At 40.0% G+C, this 19,417-nt stretch overlaps 1 non-coding gene across 1 annotated transcript; it reads right to left on the bottom strand.

The window, feature by feature from the left end:
- Window positions 1-9,820: 9,820 nt before the first annotated feature.
- LOC144707284 (small nucleolar RNA R71) lies at window positions 9,821-9,926 on the bottom strand. Its single transcript, XR_013582446.1, has one exon. It is a non-coding gene; the product is annotated as a small nucleolar RNA R71 (small nucleolar RNA).
- Between the last annotated feature and the right edge of the window lie 9,491 nt (window positions 9,927-19,417).

Genomic DNA, 19,417 nt, shown 5'->3' with positions numbered 1-19,417 from the left:
ATGCCAGCCAATTGACCTATTCAATCAATAATTTTTTATAGTGGTACCAAATTTTTAGGTGGTCCACGGTACATCTATGAAAATGCATGTTCAAAATGATGACATGTCACATGTTGGTGGCATCATTCATGTGCAACATGCAAAGTGTACGACATACACAAAAAAAATGCACAAGATGCATGAGCTTCTGTAAAAAACTGAAGTTAAAATCAAACCTAGATGTCTAGACCCTTTCATGTTTCCCATTGATAAACTCAAATTTAGGATTTTAATTCATCATTGGTGTTTTTGAGATTAATCTTTAAACATGTAATCACTTAAGTAAATTTAGCTAGTGATGAATATGCATCGTCTCCGCGTGGAAACGTACTTCAGGGTTTAATATTCATTAATAAGATGAGACTAGATACATGTAAAATGTGGTATTGAGAGGAGCACATCTAAGTTGAGAAGGTGGTAATTGTTTATATATTAATATTATTATAGAAGAGAGTAGATGGTGATCATGAATATATTAGAACAACAAGTTTCAAAGAGGATGAACTGATGATAAAAAGTAAATAAATAGACATGATGTGATGAAAATAATGAGTAAATATGATAAAGATATAAAACGTAAATTAATAGGCATGAGGTGATGAAAATAATGAGTCTTGTGAAAGGGGATGAAGGGTGAGATGACGAAGATACGGTGATGTGAAAGGTGTGCAAAGTTATGGTAGAACAAGATAATGAAAGGGATCTAACCTAATTATGATGCTGAAAGAAATAATGTAAGGCAAGGATACTTACTATACATCCTTATGTTCCCCTAGGATAGTGGTGATTTTCCAGTGTAGGTGAGCTCCTCGTCTTCTATAGCACCTCTTCTTACACATCCAAGACACCAAGAACGAGCTCAATGTATCCCACAAACTCACTATCTTTCAAGCAGCCCACAAATGTTGGAAGCAAGTTTAAGGATGAATTTTACAAAGCATCGTGACTCAACTTATAGGTCAGATGGTATGGATGGAAAAGGGGCTGAAGGTGAAACATCCCTCAAAATTTCATCTCAGTAGGCCTTCTAGATTGTCAAATATCAAGCTTTGAAGTTAGTTAAATCCTGGCCATCCTTTTTTTTCCCTGCTAATCATCGGCTATGTCCCTTCCTCATTTTTTGTTGACGGAAAAAGAACTTGAATATTCCTTTATTTCATGATTGGTGCAGATCCCTCATCTTCCATGAATGCCAACTCCAAGAGCACCACATGTCCCTATCTAGAGGAAGAAGACAAAATAAAACTTTTATTATTAAATGATACATTGGTGTGTTTTATCTTTGTTACAAAAATAAAATGTCTTCACATCATTCTGTGATATGGTGACGCGTTGTTGGGCATCATGTCAACATTTTTGTCTTTTGTGTTGGGCGCGCATGTTTCAGAAAAAAATAATGAACGATGTGGCCACACATCTTTCTTTTCTTTCAACAAGCTGCCACCATATCTACGTGCTGTCTTATTTGACTTTTCAGCTTCGAGAAATGCATCAAAAGTTAATCATTGTATTATTGATCTTTATATCACATTTACTGTAATTTAAATCTTACCTTTTTATATTGGTCTGCGTTACCCATGCAAATAAATAAAATGTTTCAGCCAATGGTTGGCCATTATGGTGTTGCAATTTGTCGCTATGGCATCTTTTTAAAATGATTAGCTAAGATAATCGTTGCCAAAAATATTTATTGGTTACCATTAGATCACAATTTTTTTAATTAATCCTTATCAAATAAATCCAAAGTCATTAAAAATATATTCTGACTTAGAAAATTAATATCCCCATGAATGTTATATCAAAAAATCATAAAAAATTATTCCAAATCAGATATTTTTCCTTTAAAAAAATATGATGTCAGAAATATCTTTAAAATAGCATTGAATCCACAAAATGTAGAGCTTCACTCTAAAAATTTGATCATTTATTGCATAACAAATATGTAAATTGCATAGAAATAACTCAATAGTTGCATGCTATCACCCATCCATTCATCCATTCATTATATTTTATAGTTAGAGGGATAATTAAGGGTATTTCACCACTAGAGTCATTAACTAGACTAATACATGGGGCCATAGAGTCACATGCAAATGGTGTTTCAGACATCGTAAAATATATTAAATTGTAGGTATTTTTATGAAAAAATCCTTTCAAGTATAAATAGGTTAAGGTCCTCAACAAAACTAACCCCTACCAGAATTCTTCAGTTACCCATCCTTCCTCTCCCTCTTTTCTGTCGTTCCCCTCCACACCCAATGCATCAAAGTTGTATAATGATGATGGTGGATTGATAAAACAGCTCATGCTTAGGATTCAGCATGCTAGGGATGAAGGAGATTCATCATGCTCGGGACTGTGGATACATCTAGAGGTTTCCATGAGCTTTTCAGTCGAGGAATAAAAAATTTTCATATCTTACGCACTTGTGATTTCACCATTAGGATTTAAGTGTAATTAGGATTATGTTATAAATCCTTTGATGCATGAGGTTTAGTTTTCATGTCAATTAAAGCCCTGAAATCTAACAATTGAACTCCTAAATAAGTTAAACCTGTTTTTTATTCACAAGATTATATCAACAATCCTCGGGGAGAGTTTCTTAAATCCTAGAGCTATCATCCGGAGTCCTTAGGTAGGGTATTCTCACAATCCCCATTATTCAATTTCGGTTTTCATATAGAAGTGGGGAGTAATGTGCTTATAAATGATGTATTTCATTATTAATTCTTTCATGCCCATTACATGATTGAAATAATTATATACAAAATAAATTTATTTTTTAATTTTTTTTATAACACAGATTTCATCCAATTCTCAAAAAAATAATTTTATTAGAAAAAGGTATTATTATTATATTTTATTCATTTTATTGCATATGAGGCCCCTCCCTTCTTATTTTATTTTTCTATAGGTCATCATATCAAAAATAAATAAATACTTAAATGAATCTTCAATGACTCTTGACTATTTATCATGAAAATTTTTTAGTTCAAAGACAAAGTTCTGCCATAAATCTCAAGCCAAATATTTATATTACTTATGAATTTGTCTGAGTGTGCAGTTTTTCCTTATGGGAAATTTAGTTCTTTAGCTGTTTGCTTCCATACGCAAAGTTCTCTTTGAATACACCCTCCTGTCTTAATTTTAGATCTTGTCTTTATGGGCAGAATAAAAAGAAATTATTCATGAAATCAAGCAAAGTGTACACAACCTCTTTCATTTCTTTATTTACTTATTACTGCTCAATGTGCTCCTTAATTTAAATATTTTTTCATGTATGTTTTCAATTTCATATTTTATTTATCTATTTATTATTATCTTGTGGATATTTTCAGTAATTTAAATATGTTTTCATACATGTTTTCTATTCCTTATTATATATATTTCTTGATTTAACAAAAAAACCACATCATGACCTGGATCAGACGGACAAGCCCACATCACGACCTGGAACAGATGAGGCCCAACCATTCAAAGCACAATTTAGGGCCTAAATAAGCATGCTTAGAAACTGGGTGAAATGGAGGAAAGTTTTATGGATCTGAGAAATTTTGGATGCGCAAGTTAGTCTCAAAATCTGTACTATAAAGTATATGGATATAAGGCTAAAATAAATTCATCATAGCCTTCTAATTTCAGTTGATCAAATCCAAGTGTTTGGGGCTTTGGAGCACCTATACTTAAACCCATTCTCTCATGTGTAATTATTATCCCTAGATTTTTCTCCCTACTATTGGTGGCAGTTTTTTTCATCAATTTAATAGATCCATTCTTTTGTACAAGATTGAGGAACAAGATTCAGATCTTTGGTCTAGAGTTTTAAAGAGAAAGCAACACTCAGCGAGTTGGGAACATGATAGCAATATTAGTGTGATCTTCCCTATTTTTCATCATAATTTTCTTAGACCTAGGCCATTGTTCCAGATAAAAGCCTATATATGAAGCTTTCTAATGCAACCAACCAAATCCTAAAATTTCACAGTGTAGAAAAAGTTACATTTAAAGTAATTCATTGCACTTCATCACAACTCATTGCCACCACACCCAAAACTAGTCTCAGAAACACCCACCACTTCCAACCAAGAGTATGATGTATCACACAACATTGGCCATGTCTCTGTCGGATAACTGCACGCATGTGGAAATAAATCAATCGTTTTTATTTCCAAAACTTTCAGGTTTAGCATCTGCACCACTAGCACATCCCCTATAGGATGGTCAACTTCTATGTAAAGGACATTGAAATGTTAAAAGAGACCCATGAGAATTGCATTGAAATGTGGGATAAGAGGACAAGACAAAGAAGTTACTAAAAGGGACAATGACAGTTATAATGAAGGCATGGACAATTGAGAAGAAGACAAGGAATTTCAGATGTGATACACCTTCTTGCCAAGTCATATTTGGGCTTCTTTTTATTTTGACTGTCAAATGTCCTATAATGCATTGTTACTTCTGTTATGAGTGACTTCTTTTGGGGTTTATTTTTGGGTGTATGAATGACTTTTTCGTAGAGCTGGATGACGAATGACAGTTTCGTCATCCATCATTTAAATTTTGTCATCCGTCTTCGTCCGTGGCGATAGACGGATGACTGAACGATTGTATTTCCGTCATTCATCATGTGTCATTCGTCATTCGTGATGAATGACATATGACGAAAATCACGGACGAATGACAGAAATGACGGATGACTATATTGGATGACAAAAAATTTAATGTATTTATTAGAAAACATAAAAATGTGTCTAATTTTTCACCTTGGTTTTTCTATGAGTGATATTTATTAGAAACATTAAAATGTGTCTAATTCTATATTGATCCACGTTTTGATCTTAAATTTCTTGATGATTTGAGCTCCACTTGTTCTTATTTTGGTAATCTTTCTTGTTTTGAACTTAATATTTTGGTCGTTGATAAAAGTGATCGCACGGTTTTTTTTATTTGCGGCACTACAGGGGGGTACGTCCCGGCACTGATCAACGACAAACCCTCCACGGCCATGGTCGACACATGGGTGACACACAACGTCCTCGTTGAGAAAGAAACTAAGAAGCTCAACTTGAAGATGTCTCCAAGTGTGGGGAAGATCAAGGCCGTCAACTCGGAGGCTTAAGACTTGTTGGCATGGCCAAGGGGGTGCTGCTACAGGTGGGAACGTGGGAGGGCCGGACCAACTTCATGGTGTCCCCCATGGATGACTTCATGGTTGTCCTGGGTCTCGACCTTCTAATGGGTTCACGTGCTATCGTGTTCCCCCCAGTACCGCGGCATCCTGTTCCTGGAGGGATCTCACCCATGTTTTGTGAGGGACCAAGGGGCCCAAAAGCCGCGGAACACCGCAATCCTGTCTGCCATGCAAATCAAGGACGGATTGAGGAAGGGGGAAGAGACCTTCCTCAACACCATACGAGGGCCGGCACCCCGGAAAAAGGGTGAAAGGCAGGGAGGCACACCAGCCCGTTTGGCAGCACTTAGTTGGGGTGACGCCGACAACAACAACCCCGGTGCAGCCGCGGGTGGACTGTCGGGGCCAATTGAGGACGTACTGGGGGAGTTTGCCGGGGTGATGCCCACACAACTCCCTACGAAGCTGCCGCCCAAGCAGAATGTGGACCATGAGATCGAATTGCTCCCCGGAACATGCCCCCCTGCGCAGGCATCCTACAAGATGCCCCCTACTTACCTGGAGGAGCTGAGGAAGCAGCTCCAAGAACTGCTAGAGAGCAAGCTCATCTGTCCATCCAAGGCTCCCTTTGGCGGCCCGGTTCTTGTCTAGAAGAAGAAGGACGGGTCGCTCCGACTTTGCATGGACTACCGAGCGTTGAACAAGGTAACAGTGAAAAATAAATATCCTTTACCGAATGCTGAAGAGAGGTTTGACAGGCTCAACGAGGCTTGCTACTTCTCAAAGATGGACTTGAAGAGCGTGTACCACCAAGTGCGGATGAAGGAGGGAGATGAACCGAAGACGGCGTGCGTGACTCGCTACGGATCATTTGAATTCTGCGTGATGCCTTTTGGGCTCACGAACGCTCTTGCTACGTTTTGTTGCCTAATGAACAATATTTTTTGGGATTATATCGATAATTTTGTTGTTGTGTACTTGGATGATATTCTCGTATACAACCAGAGCTTGGATGACCATGTGAGGCACCTGAGGAAGGTGATGACCAAGCTAAAGGAACACGAGCTCTACCTCAACCCAAAAAAGTGCGAGTTCGCCTTGTAGGAAATTGAGTTTCTTGGGCACCTAGTCAGGAAGGGAAGTGTGCGCATGGACCCCTCGAAGGTGAAGGCCATCAGAAATTGGACGGAGCCGAAGGGAGTGCCGCAACTAAGATCCTTCCTTGGGTTAGCAAATTACTACCAGAAGTTTATCAAAGGCTTCTCCCGACTAGCTGCCTCTTTGACGGACTTGTTGAAGAAGGATGTGAAGTGGCAGTGGACAGACCAGTGCCAAAGAGCGTTGGATAAGCTGAAGAGTGCAGTCTCTAGCGAGGTGGTGCTCCGATTGCCCAAGTTTAACAAGCTGTACGAGGTACACACCGATGCTTCTGATTTTTCCCTTGGTGGTGTCTTGATGCAGGACGGACACCCTGTGGCCTACGAGAGCTGCGAGCTGAACGACGCGGAAAGGAGGTACTCAGTACACGAGAAGGAGATGACAGCGGTGGTACATCGCTTGAGAGTGTGGTGCCACTATCTCCTCGGAGGAAAATTCATGGTCTACACTGGCAACGTGGTCACCAGTTGCTTCGAGTCCCAAAAGAAGCTGACCTCAAAGCAAGCGAGATGGCAGGACTTCTTGATGGAGTTCGACTTCGACTTGAAGTACAAGCCGGGGCACACCAACCAAATGGCCGACGCCTTAAGCTGCAAAGAACCAGAAGTGTTTGTGGCGGCTCTTTCAGCTGTCCAAGGAATCATTCTCGACGAAATCAAATTGGCCCTGAAAGATGATCCAAAAGCTGTTCACCTGATGAAGCGCATTGCTGCGGGCGAGACAAGGAGATTCTGGACCAAGGACGACATCATATACGCAAATGGGAACATGCCGTATGTGCCGTGTGCGGGTGGGTTGTGCCGAAAGCTCCTTTACGAAGCGCACGATGCTCCCCACGCCGGACACCCAGGGTAGGCCCGGATGCTTGCACTCCTGTCCAGCAGCTATCACTGGCCCAGAATGGAACGAGATGTAGAAGCCTATGTTCGTTCATGCCTAGTGTGTCAACAAGACAAGATGGAGAAGGCCAAGGCAGCTAGAACGTTGGAACCTCTCCCAAGGGCGAGCAGACCGTGGGAGTCTATTTCGATGGACTTCATCACTTGCCTTCAGCGCGTGGGTGGCACGACGCCATCCTGGTTGTCGTGGATCACTTCTCCAAATATGCGACCTTCATCCCCACTGATAACACCCTAATTTCGATCTTTATTTCATGTTATTAGCATGATTTATGCATTTAAAAGGCTTAAATTTGGGTTGTTATCATATATTTACACAAAAATAATGCTTCCAAGTAATTTCTGATTTTTCCCTAATTTTCTGTTAATTATATGAATTTTTAAGGATTTATTGAAGCTCGAAATAATTATTTTTGGATGAAAATGGCACATTAAAAAGTTTATTTCGACATTTATCAACATGGGAATTAATCAGGGAATTTTCTAGAATTTTCTAGAATTTTTTACGAATTTTTAGGAATTTTCCGGGATTTATTTCAAGAAGAAATGCATTTATTCTATGAAAAAAGGGCATATTTATAGGAGAAAAAAATGCATTTATGCAATTTCTAGACTTTTCGGGGCCTTTTTGCAACGTTTCGTTGCAAAAGACCTTGAAAACAGCTCTCGGTCGCCACGGCAGGCGTAAAGATCCTATTTAAAATCATTCAGGGTTTTATTGCAATTTTTAATATATATTTTTAATGTTTTAGGAGAAATCGGAGGAGAGAGAGTGCGCCAGGGGCATATACGCAATTACTTTTGGGCGGCGTCCAAAAGCAATTCCAGGATTTTTAAGGACTTTTCTGCAGAAAGGAGGATTCAAAATGCGCCAGCCAATGAGAGAGCGACACGTCATTGCGTGTTTAAAAACGAAACTAATCAATAAATCAATTTTAAATCCAATGGATTAAATTGGTTTAAAATTGATTTATTAATAACTTTTGATCCTGAAGTCCGATTGAGATGATTTTTTTATGGATTTGTTTTTCTTGATCCCCTCTTTCTATCTGTACGGTTAGATCATTCAGATCTAGCCTACATTGATAGATAAATATTAAGTACTAAACGGGGGTAAAATGGTGATTTTTACCCTATAACCTAAGTATAAAAGCTGAATTTCGAGAGGAGGAGCTCATTCTGGAGGGTGCTTCATCACAGCTGCAAGACAGAGAGGAGTCCCAGCCTGGATCAACAGTTTTGGTATTTTTTTCTTTCATTGTATTCAACTTTTGTGCATTTTGAATGAAATAGGTTAAGTTGTTTGTTTCTTCATCTCCATTCTAGTCTGAACTTCTAAATCGCTTGGCTTGAGCGGCATGTACAAGCCCTGATTAGGATTGAGAGGAGAAATTGAGGAATTTTACCTGGGCATTCAATTGCATTACAAAAGAAAATTATAAAAATTTAGTTTTAATTTTTAGAAGTCTCAATTTACCCCATTTTAGTTCTGAATTATCAATATGAAAAATCAACCCAACTCATTTTAAGAACCCTCTTTCAACCTCTCTAAATGATTTCTTGGATCCTTTAATTAGGATCAAAGAAGGAAATTTAGAGCTCTTAATTCTTCTAATCTTCCCATCTCTCCTACCCCCCTCTCTAAATTTTCACCTAATTAGGGTGACTTGATCCTCATTGAAGATCAAATTCACTCTAATTAGGATCTAAAACACCAAAAATTAAATCAAATTGAAATTCCTACTTGCCTCCCTTGGACGACACTCATACTTATCACTATACATATTAAGTAGAGTTTTATAAATTTTATTGCATAAGCCAAAAATTCACAACGACAAGGGCTAAAAATTTGCGTAATTTTCATCCCTATTTTCGGCTTAGCAATTGGCGCCGTTGCCGGGGAGGCAACACTTAGGAATTCAACATATTTTTATTTGTAAACACAGTGGTGAATTGTTGCTCACGAGTTTGATAAGTCTTCTTATTATTGATTTTGATTTAAGACGGTATTTGGTTTTTAACGACTAACGAGTGTTGTGTTTGAATTAGTGGTTTTGTATGAAGCTTAGGTCTGGATTTGAATCAGGGAGCAGTGACAGAAATCCCCCTGTAGTAGATTCCACCACACCCGAGTCATCTTTCACCGAACCCACATTTGTAGAGGAGATATTGATTAGACCTGTACCAATGGACCCAATAGGTAATGGAACAGAAAACCCTGAGGTAGTTAACGATGGACGGAGGAGGATTAGAGAGTATTCCACACCAGCAGAAACCCCCATCTTAACCAGGATATCTGCCCCGATTGGAGAAGATGTGATGTTTAGAATTGATCCACACCAATTTCAGCTATTACCGTCCTTTTTGGGGAAGGCAAACGAAGAGCCCTATGACTTCTTAGAAAAATTTTACGAAGCATGTGATAGTTGCACTTACCCCAGAATTTCCAAGGAAGTTGTGAGAATGAAACTATTCCCTCATGCCCTTAAGGATAGAGCCAAGGATTGGTTTAGAACATTGGGAACAAATTTTGAATCATTGAATGATATGGAGAAGAGCTTCTTAAAAAGATATTATACAGTGGCTAGGACAAATTCTTTCAGAAGAGAAATTAGAAATTTCCAGCAGGGAAATGATACATTTAGCGAAGCATGGGAGAGATTGATGGGGCTCATTAGGAAGTGCCCCCACCATGGCATTCAAAAATGGGAGTTAGTGCAAATTTTCTATGAAGACTTAAATGATGTGGAGAAAGGCAGAGTTGATATCTCGAGTGGAGGAGCAATAGCTGACATGTATGAAGATGAAGCTATGGCACTACTACAAAAAATGTCCGATAATTTAGCCTATCACCAAGATGCCTCCGATCATGTTAGGGTTACCTCTGAAAGGTGGACTGTGGGATGTTAGAGGGGTTGAACCCCAGATTACTATGGATAGAATTGAAAAACAGATAGGTGTAATGATGGGAAAAGCCATGGAAAAGATGAATGAAAAAATGATCTCACTATGGCAAGGTCAGAATAGCGGAAGAGCACCCAACCAAATAAATCGATGTGAAATGTGCTCAAGTGATAGCCACACCGGAGAAGAATGCCCTATGATATCAGAAGTGAATGCTATAGGCAGGCAAGAAGGGAGAAATGTCCAATGGGGAACTAGAGGAAACTTAGGAGGACAGGGATGGAACAACAACAACCGACCACCCCAATAACAGTTCCAATCCAAGGCGAACAATCCCCAACACCAACAACATTATCAACCTTACCAAAATTTTTCGGATCCCACTAATGCGACTCTCACCAAGGTCATCGAGGAGCTGCAAGAAGACAAGAAGAGGATGCTCAAGCTTTTTGAAGAAATGGAGGAGAGGCATCGGAGGGAGATGGAGAAGCTCAAGGCGGAGATTTGCCTTCACAGCGGTCAACAATTTGCGCACGGGGGAGCACCGCAAGGTACGTGTGAAGACCCTATGAAGATGGGCGCCAAATCAGCTAAACTCCCTACTCAGGCCTGTATTAATCCTAGCAATTTACTTTATGTTGATGACATGTGTAGTGTAGTTAATGAGCATATTCATGACATGCATGCATTGACTGAACAACAAGAAACAGGAGAGCTGAGTGCTATATCAAAACTTAGGAGTGGGAAAGAGTTGGCTAATCCATTTGCAGCTATAGAGAAACGAAATGAAGTGGAGGATAAGTTAGAGGAAGTAGAAAAGGATGAGGATGAAGGGGTAGAGGAAAATCTGGAAAAGGAACCCAACCCCAAAACATATTGCCCACCTATCCCTTTCCTAGTGCCTTACAAGCGAAGAAAGAAAATCGAAAGACAGCCCACTTCTTGAGTATTTGAAAGAGGCTACGGTCGAAATTCCTGTTTTAGATGCGATCCAGTACATCCCTGATTATTCCAAATTTGTGAAAAACCTGTGTACACCTCCTAGGAAGCAAAAGAGGATTCAACTTTCTGAGAATATTAGTTCAATTTTTCTGCATGAATTACCTCAAAAGCGCAAGGATCCGGGAGCACTAGTGATCAAATGCGAAATTAGGGGGGAAGTATTCACCAAAGCTTTACTTGATTCAGGAGCAAGTGTGAATATCATGCCTAAGGCCCTACTTGAGACTTTTAAATTTGGTGAATTACAACCTGTAAATTTAGAATTGCAGTTAGCGGACGGATCAATTAGAAGACCGTGTGGACAGTTGGTGGATGTGGTTATGAAAGTAGAAAGTGTTCATTTCCTGTCGATTTTATAGTAGTGGATGTAAAAATTTCAGGAAAAATTAGTCATGCACCGATTATTTTAGGACGGCCATTCCTAGCTACCGCAAGAGTGAACACAGATTGGAATGCAGGAAAAATTAAATTGCGCATGGGAAAAGAAGAGGTTGAGTTACAAATCTCTCAATTGATGAAGTATCCCAATAGTAGCCAGGAAGACATTTATACATGTTCCTAGATGATGAAAATGATGAATGCCATGCTATAGGGAAAGTAATCTATGAGGTGATGGCGGTGAATGAGAGTGCCTATGAGGGGAGAAGGACGACCATGGTGAAATGAAGGGTGAAAACATGAATAACTACAGATCTACCCACTGAAGAATTAAAATTGAAACCTCTTCCCTCTCACCTTAAATACGTTCTTCTAGGTCCAAGAAAGACATATCCAGTAATTATCTCTTCAACCCTCACTTTAGAGCAGGAAGTTAACCTATTAGATGTCTTACGACAGCATAAGAGCGCTATTGGATGGACCATAGACGACATCAAGGGAATTAGTCCTGATATCTGTCAGCATAGAATTTTTATCGAGGAAGGATCCAAACCATCAGTTCAGCATCAACGTAGATTAAATCCTTATCTTTACGATGTGGTGTGGAAGGAGATTACCAAATGGCTGAAAGCAGGATTCATTTACCCAATTTCAGATAGTAAGTGGGTGAGTCCAATTCATGTGGTACCTAAAAACAGGGATTACTGTCCAAAAGAATCAGGATGGAGAAGAGATCCAGACGAGGGTAGCATCGAGTTGGCGAGTATTCATAGATTACCGAAAGTTAAATCTAGCAACAAAAAAAGACCATTATCCTCTACCTTTCATTGATCAAATACTTGAAAAATTACCTGGACAGAGTTTTTATTGTTTCTTGGATGGGTACTCAGGATATAATCAAATTAGCATTCATGAAAGTGACCAAGATAAAACTACGTTCACATGTCCTTTAGAACATTTGCTTTTAGAAAATGCCATTTGGACTTTGTAATGCACCAACAACCTTTCAAAGGTGTATGAGTGCAATGTTTTTTTATTTAATTGGTACATGTCTTGAAGTTTTCATGGATGACTTTTCCGTGTTTGGTGAATCTTTTGGGTCTTGTTTGTCTAACTTGGATAAAGTGTTACAGATTTGCGAAGAAAACAAGTTAGTGCTCAGTTGGGAGAAATCCCATTTTATGGTGGACAGGGGGATCGTCTTAGGTCATCATATCAGCAAGGAGGGGCTGGCTGTGGACAAGGCAAAGATCGAGATCATCAAGGAGCTTCCACTTCCATCGACCCTAAAGCAACTTAGGGGTTTTTTGGGCCATGCCGGCTTTTATCGTTTTATTAAAGATTTTGCCAAAGTGGCTAAACCTCTCACTTTGCTTCTATCTAAAGACAAAGAACTTATTTTGAATGATGAATGCAATTTGGCTTTTAATTTGATTAAAGAAGCATTAGTTACGGCTCCCATCTTACAAGCTCCAAATTGGAGTGAACCCTTTGAGATTTTTTGTGATGCTTCAGATTATGCAGTGGAGCTGTGTTGGGACAACGCAAAGACAAGAAACCGACAGCTATTTATTATGCAAGTAAGACTCTCGACGCCGCTCAGGTAAATTACTCTACCACAGAGAAGGAATTACTTGCAATCGTCTTTGCTTTGGATAAATTTTGATATTACCTAATAGGGAGTAAGATTATAATCTTTTCAGATCATGCTGCACTTAGACATTTGTTAAGTAAGAAAGAGACAAAACCTAGATTAATGAGATGGATCCTACTTATGCAAGAATTCGATATTGAAATTAAAGACAGACGGGGAGTGGATAATGGTGCGGCTGATCACCTCTCCCGCCTATCATTGCCAGCCCTAACTCCCATCACAGATTCTTTTCCTGACGAGCATATTCTAGAAATTTCTACACGGAAATTGCCTTGGTATGCTCATATAGTAAACTACTTAGTAATCGGGCAATTGCCTCAAGGTTGGGATTATGATGATAGAAAATTTTTTTTAAGGATATCAAGTATTACTATTGGGATGAGCCTGAATTATTTAGATTAGGCGTCGATCAAATTTTTAGGAGATGTATACCCGAGGATGAACAATGGAGAGTCTTGGAATCCTGTCACTCATCCTTATGCGGAGGACACTACACCTCCAAGATAACGGCACATAAGGTCCTACAATGTGGATTTTATTGGCCTCATCTTCATTGGGATGCATATGAATTCTGCAAGAGATGCATTCGATGTCAAGCGGTGGTCAATGTAAGTCGCAATGCCTCTATGCCTTTAAACCCTATCCTTGAAGTTGAGTTGTTTGATCTTTGGGGCATTGATTTCATGGGACCCTTTCCTCCTTCTTTGGGCTATGAATATATTTTGGTAGGTGTAGATTATGTCTCTAAGTGGGTAGAAGCCATACCAACACGAAAAAATGATCATAAAGAAATTGTTAAATTTGTCAAGGATAATATTTTCTCTCGGTTTGGATGCCCACGAGCCATTATTAGCGATGGTGGAACTCATTTCAATAACAAAGTCTTTAAAGAGTTGTTAAAACGATATGGAGTTCATCATCGACACCACTCGTATCATCCTCAAGCCAATGGCCAAGTGGAAGTCTCAAATAGAGAAATAAAAAAAATATTGAAGAAAATTATTAACCCTAATGGAAAGGATTGGTCGAGCAAATTGCCGGATGCGTTATGGGCATATCGGACGGCATATAAAACCCCGTTAGGAATGTCGCCATTCAGGTTGGTGTTTGGAAAAGCTTGTCATCTCCCTTTAGAAATCGAACATCGTGCTTTATGGGCTATCAAGAAACTTAACGTACCGTTAGATGATGCAGGTGACCATCGCTTATTGCAGCTGCATGAGTTGGAGGAGTTGCAAAACGAAGCATACGAAAATTCAGGCATCTACAAAGCCAAGATGAAAGCATTCCATGATCAACACATACACAGGAAGGTTTTTGCCCATGGCCAAAAAGTATGGTTATGTAATTCTCGACTTAAACTGTTTCCAGGAAAGCTTAAATCAAGATGGGATGGACCTTATGTAGTATGTCAACATTTCGACAATGGGTCTGTTCTCGTTCGAGATCCAACACATGGAGCTGAATTCAAGGTTGCGGGAGTATGTAATTCAGCAAATCCGAGTTATCGCCAGGATCTCTTGTTCACAATGCTAAAGGGCCCCATATCCTCCATATCACTGTTTGCCCCTCTAACCTCAATTTTATTCTTCATGATTTTAGTAGCTTTGCATTGAGGACAATGCAGGTTTTAATGGGGGGGAGATAGTTCATTTTTAGGTGACAAACTTTGGTTCATGCATTTAATTTTACAGAATTCTACATGAATTGAACCTGTTTTTTTTAACAATCTTTAGCATGCACAGTCATGAATTAATTTTCTTTCATCCAATGGTTTGGGAACAAGTGTGGAGAAGTTAGGCTCCTAGAGCGGATCAAGAACATGTCGAGGTGCAACACAAGTGATTTTGTGCGATGTGGATTCAATTTCAAATTGGGGAGGGTGTCTAGTAGGTGATTAGATGATGGAAAGTCAAGGGTAGAAGCTCTATGCTTCAAAGGGAGTGACAGTGAACTGAGAGCCCCATTCCATAAACTCTAATGCTTGATCCCACTTATGCATTTTGTCTCCCCATTAGCCTACTTTCATTCCAAAATAGTGAGCAGCCATTCTCCGAGTCCTATGCACGGAATCCACCACTTCATTCACCTTATTGTTCCACACGCTTCACGCCATATCCATCACAACTTGACTCCACCACCTTGCTTCCGCTACCGAGGATATGCTTATCTCCTAAGTATGTCTATCTCACTTTCCACGGTATCACTACGATACTGCCTCTTTGTATCTTTTCTGTCAATAATTCGCTCTGCATCATCTAAATCTCGTTCTTCTATCTCTTCTCCATAGACCAATGTGATTGTTATGACACTCATGCTGGTTGTGATAAAATATTTAAAAAACCATTCAAGTCATGGAAAGTGTTTCATTTGTTGTTATCCTCTTTGTTTGATATACAAAAAAAAAAAGAAAAAAAAGAGTTCGAAAAAAAAGAAAAAAGAAAAAAAAGACAAGAGGAATGAGAAGAAGACAAAGAGAAAGGAGGGGTTTGACTTGCACCATTTCTGGTTTTGACTTTCAATTCAGGGCAAGATGGTCTTTATTCTCTGTATCATCATATTGGTCTCATCTCTTCTATCTCCCTCACTTCCTCTAAAAATCTTGGGAGTAGGTTATCCAAGGTAGCACAGCACCCGTTGGACCATAAATCTCTCATTGTTCATGCTCACCCTAATTCTTTCACAAAGTCTCATTCTCCCCCATCACAACTCTATCATATACTCTTCTCGTTGTGTTCAATATTCTGTGCTCAACAGGAGGAGGAAATGGCTTCTTCTATTCTTAGGAAAGAGAAAAGGCTAATGGAGAGGCAAGTACTAGGTGGCGTCACCCGGGAGAGAGTGATCCTGCTCGCTAGACATGTGAGGCCAGCTGAACATGAGTGGAGAGAGTTTACCTGAGGAGTATAGCGTTATACCTAGAAAAAAGTACACTCCCTTCTCATCCACTTAGGCATCCAAGCCAAGGAGAAAGAAACCCCACATTCCTGAAAAGGTCGGAGCTCAAAATGTCATTTAGTGTTTTAGTTCGGCTTGTGATTGATACACTTAACACTTCCCACCCTTGTTGTCTGACTTACCAGATGAAAGAGATGATAATTCAGCAAAGTACTTAGATGTTGCTAAGGGACTAGCAATGTCTAAGTAGGGGGGTATATGATAACACCCTAATTTTGGTCTTTATTTCATGTTATTAGCATGATTTATGCATTTAAAAGGCTTAAATTTGGGTTGTTATCATATATTTACACAAAAATAATGCTTCCAAGTAATTTCTGATTTTTCCCTAATTGTCTGTTAAGTATATGAATTTTTAAGGATTTATTGAAGCTAAATAATTATTTTGGATGAAAATGGCACATTAAAAGTTTATTTCGACATTTATCAACATGGGAATTAATCAGGGAATTTTCTAAATTTTTCTAGAATTTTTTACGAATTTTTAGGAATTTTCCGGGATTTATTTCAAGAAGAAATGCATTTATTCTATGAAAAAAGGGCATATTTATAGGAGAAAAAAATGCATTTATGCAATTTCTAGACTTTTCGGGGCCTTTTTGCAACGTTTCCTTGACCAAGACCTTGAACACAGCTCTCGGTCGCCACGGCAGGCGTAAAGATCCTATTTAAAATCATTCAGGTTTTATTGCAATTTTTAATATATATTTTTAATGTTTTAGGAGAAATCGGAGGAGAGAGAGTGCGCCAGGTATATACGCAATTACTTTTAAGGCGTCCAAAAGCAATTCCAGGATTTTTAAGGACTTTTCTGCAGAAAGGAGGATTCAAAATGCGCCAGCCAATGAGAGAGCGACACGTCATTGCGTGTTTAAAAACGAAACTAATCAATAAATCAATTTTAAATCCAATGGATTAAATTGGTTTAAAATTGATTTATTAATAACTTTTGATCCTGAAGTCCGATTGAGATGATTTTTTTATGGATTTGTTTTTCTTGATCCCCTCTTTCTATCTGTACGGTTAGATCATTCAGATCTAGCCTACATTGATAGATAAATATTAAGTACTAAACGGGGGTAAAATGGTGATTTTTACCCTATAACCTAAGTATAAAAGCTGAATTTCGAGAGGAGGAGCTCATTCTGGAGGGTGCTTCATCACAGCTGCAAGACAGAGAGGAGTCCCAGCCTGGATCAACAGTTTTGGTATTTTTTTCTTTCATTGTATTCAACTTTTGTGCATTTTGAATGAAATAGGTTAAGTTGTTTGTTTCTTCATCTCCATTCTAGTCTGAACTTCTAAATCGCTTGGCTTGAGCGGCATGTACAAGCCCTGATTAGGATTGAGAGGAGAAATTGAGGAATTTTACCTGGGCATTCAATTGCATTACAAAAGAAAATTATAAAAAAATTTAGTTTTAATTTTTAGAAGTCTCAATTTACCCCATTTTAGTTCTGAATTATCAATATGAAAAATCAACCCAACTCATTTTAAGAACCCTCTTTCAACCTCTCTAAATGATTTCTTGGATCCTTTAATTAGGATCAAAGAAGGAAATTTAGAGCTCTTAATTCTTCTAATCTTCCCATCTCTCCTACCCCCCTCTCTAAATTTTCACCTAATTAGGGTGACTTGATCCTCATTGAAGATCAAATTCACTCTAATTAGGATCTAAAACACCAAAAATTAAATCAAATTGAAATTCCTACTTGCCTCCCTTGGACGACACTCATACTTATCACTATACATATTAAGTAGAGTTTTATAAATTTTATTGCATAAGCCAAAAATTCACAACGACAAGGGCTAAAAATTTGCGTAATTTTCATCCCTATTTTCGGCTTATCACCCACCACGTTGGAAGTGCACGCAGATGGAGTGGCTCGTCTGTTCATGTCCTATGTGGCGAAGTACTGGGGTCTTCCACTAGACATTATTAGCGACAGAGACACAAGGTTCATTGGTCGTTTCTGGGAGTCTTTGTTCAAGTACATGGGCTCCAAGCTCAAATTTTCTACGAGCTTCCACCCCCAGACAGATGGTCAGACAGAGCGTGTCAATTCTATGCTTGAAGAATACCTTTGGCATTACGTTTCGGTCAATAAGGAGAATTGGGTGGAGCTGCTGGATGCAACACAATTTGCACACAACATCAACCGGAGCTTCGCTACAGGTCACTCGTCGTTTGAGATTGCAACGAGAAGACAACCACTGACTCCTCCGGAAGTTGTGAAAAGGAAAGGGAATGGACATTTCCCTGCAGCCTTTCGATTTGCGCGCGACTATGATGCTCGCATTGAGGAAGCCCGTGAGGCACTAGAGCATGCTGCTCAAAGAATGAAGAAGTACGCTGACCAGCATAGAAGGGACGTAGAGTTACAAGTGGGAGACATGGTTTTGTTGAAGACCAACGCACAGATGTTGAAGACGAAGCAAGCAAAGCAGCGTCACAAGGGTCTCGTACCCCGCTATGATAGACCTTTCGAAGTGGTGACGGGTTGCCTACCGACTCAACATTCCTCGTCGGTTGGCGGTCCATCGGTATTCCATGTGTCAGTTCTGAAGAAATATATACCAGATCCTGAAGACGCGGAGAGGAACCAGCCCCAGCGTGCGCCTCCGAATGTGCGGGTGCATTTTGATCAAGAAGCAGAAGCATCCTGGCCAAACGAGAAATTGACCAGGGAGGACGTCACGGTTGGTATCACAAGATCGAGTACCTAATCAAGTGGAAGAATAGACCAGAGGAATCAGCCACCTGGGAGCGCGACTTGGACTTATGGCAGTTCAAGGACCTACTGCGAGCATATGAAGCGGAGCAGCAGGCGTCGACGAGGGCGTCGACGAGGGCGTCGACAAGTTCAGGCGGCGGGGGCGCGTTAGGCCCCTAACTCGGCGGCATTCCCTGCCCAGAGGCCTGTGTGCTTATTGGGAGGGCGTATCCGTTGTATTTCGGCTCACGACATTTTAAGGACTGAGTCATATTGGGTAGCGATGCCCAGATTCTTGATCTTTCAGGCCATTGCCACTGTCGATGGTGATTCACATCAGACTGTGCACGTGCCCGTCCGCGCCCAAGGCGGGACAGATCAGGTACGGTCCGCGCGGGCTGAACGGTGTGTGCGCGTGCGCGCGCCAAGCATCGCGCGCCAATGCCAAGCGCCACGTGTGGGCACCAATGCTACCCGCCAGCGCCGAGCGCTGCACGCGGGTGCGGGACACGCAGGCCGGCCGGTGTGCCGCGGTTGCAGTGTGCGAAGTTGTGCGGGGTGCCACGCAGTGGCCGCGCGG

This window comes from Wolffia australiana, chromosome 8 (genome assembly GCF_029677425.1).
Source record: "Wolffia australiana isolate 7733 chromosome 8, ASM2967742v1".
Lineage (NCBI taxonomy): Eukaryota > Viridiplantae > Streptophyta > Magnoliopsida > Alismatales > Araceae > Wolffia > Wolffia australiana.
Note: the sequence above shows the minus strand (reverse complement) of the source record. Positions and strands in the feature narration are given on the sequence as shown.